General features: G+C 49.7%; 1 pseudogene; it reads right to left on the bottom strand.

The window, feature by feature from the left end:
* Window positions 1-518: 518 nt before the first annotated feature.
* Window positions 519-1766, bottom strand: LOC118907800 (tyrosine--tRNA ligase, mitochondrial-like; annotated as a pseudogene).
* Between the last annotated feature and the right edge of the window lie 547 nt (window positions 1767-2313).

The raw sequence follows: 2313 nt of genomic DNA, 5'->3' as shown, positions 1-2313 counted from the left end.
AATACTTTTCCTTTTAAAGACAATGATATATACCTCCTCCACAACAACAAAAAAATCAGCAATTTATGTTTCCAAGCCTAAGTTTTGCATCTCTAATATGGACACTAGAGGCACTGCTAGCTTTAGAACAACATTACCGGGGACATCAGTGAGATATGTGGCTGCTGTAAAAGTATCCACAATTCTTTCTGCTCTGTCTCCAAAAGGAGAACAAGAAGGGCAGGAAGGCAGCATTTAGTTTTTTAATGAATTATAGTTTTTAAGAGATCAACCCAGGAAATCATAGTTTTCTATGGTAGTCCTTAATGTTTGCAGATCAGAAAATAAAATATCCCATCATTACACAGACAGCTTATTATTAACCAGTCTATACAAATAGTGAAATTACTTACACTGTGAAGCCTAGAATATGCTCCATTCCCTGTTGTGCTGATTTGCAAAAGCAAAGGTGTACAGTTCTGAAGCCAGCCTTCAAGAATGAATGATGGGTATAAGTTTGTTTGAACAACCAGAAGGGTTTATTTAATGATATGGAGCCATTTTATAATGTAGAGGGCTCATTTTTCCTATTCTAATTAATGAAAGTCCATTCTTAAGAAAATGTCCAACAACTAAACCACTCTCAGGACTTGTTACTTGTAGGTTATTCAAACTGACTCCACCTTCAGTCACCACCCAACACCCTTCAGGGCCGTCTGGAATGGCATTTGCTTTGCAGCATATCTAGGACCTTTGTTCCAGAGTCAAGAACTAATTCAGGAAATGACACTTCTTTGAACAACTATTTTAAGTCTGATCAGACATGACCTCCAGTGCATCTCTGCGGCTATGACAAAGGGCTTGTGTTCATCTTTTCACAGAATCCAGCCCTTTTTGTTCACCAACAAGCTTTGTTACTTCTGCAGCAAGTCATTTCTGAAGCCCCTGCTTTTCCAGCTTTGTGACATGCAGCTGCATCACATAGTCAGTCTCTGGAAGGGGCAGAAAAATGAAGAGCTTCAAGTACCATTTTACCGAATCGTCTTGGTGCGTGCAAAGCACTGACATAATTCAGACGGAGACGTCTTAACTCTAGCCAAACAGCACTGCCGGCTGAGTCTCCCAGTGTGGGTCCAGTTATAACAGAGGAACAGATTCCAAGTACGGTTTCTCCAGGCAACTTGCAGATGAATTTGTATGTGGCCGTGGCGTCGCCCAGGTGATCAGATCCATGTAGCTGGACCAGATGACGCTGGAACCCGCAGTGGAAGTCACAGGCCTGGAGCACGTGGAGGGAGCCCAAACTCCGGCCTGCAGGTCCGGAGCAGAAGCGGGATGCCCCGCGGGCTCAGCAGCGTGCCCCAGGGCCGGCGGCCGCCCACCGCCGCGAGGTCGCCCGCCAGGTGCTACTTCGGGTACCAGGCCCCGAGTTGTCCAGCACCGTGAGGCTGCCCCGGGTCCGCCTGTCAGGAAGAGCCCTGGAAGCGGGCCTTGGCCTTCCGCGCCCGCTTCTGCGCTCGGCTCAGCTCCCCCGGGCGGCTTCCACCACGGGCGCCACCACGCTGCCCGCTCGCCGGGGGTGTGGAGGCCCGGCGGCGCCAGCAGGTGGCTCGCACGGAGCGAGTGGGCCGCGGGGCCGCAGCCGCGGGGGATTGTCTGGAGCTCGACCTTCGCCGCCGCCTCGGGGAAGGAACTCCTGGACTGGAGCCCAAGGCCTGCGCCGCCAACCGCCCCTGAGCGCCCGTGTCGGCCTCCCACAAGCTGCTTGCGGGCCGGGCGGGGGCCATACCCCGGAGCTGGGAACAGCCCCGCCCGCTGCGCGCCGCCCTCCTGGTGGAGCCGAAGGGGATGCTGGGACCTTAGAGCCACTCCCCGCCCCGCGCCCCCCACTCCACACACATAAACCCTACCAACTCCTACCCCACTTGGTACTTTTTTTGGTAAAGTTTTAATATAGTGTATTTGAAATACAAAATACTGTACGGTTTCATCAGTGTGTGTATATGCGAACTGTACACAACCATCACCACAATCAAGACAGCAAACGTTTCTACCACCTCAAAAGCTTCTTTGTACTCCAACCTTTCTTCCACTAATATCACCAGGAACGCACTAACATGCTGTGCCACTACAGATTAGCTTTCAGGAATCATCTGCAAACAGAATCGTGTTGTATATAGTTTAGTTATTTTTTCTTTATATATTTGGTCTGTCTTCTTTCAGTCAGAATAACTATTTTGCAATGAGTCCATATTTATCAAGAGTTTGCCCACCCCCCTCAACCCCTACTGCCAGCATTTTTGTAATTTGGTGTAAGTTTACCACAATTTGTTT

This window comes from Manis pentadactyla, chromosome 6 (genome assembly GCF_030020395.1).
Source record: "Manis pentadactyla isolate mManPen7 chromosome 6, mManPen7.hap1, whole genome shotgun sequence".
NCBI classification, from domain to species: domain Eukaryota; kingdom Metazoa; phylum Chordata; class Mammalia; order Pholidota; family Manidae; genus Manis; species Manis pentadactyla.
Note: the sequence above shows the minus strand (reverse complement) of the source record. Positions and strands in the feature narration are given on the sequence as shown.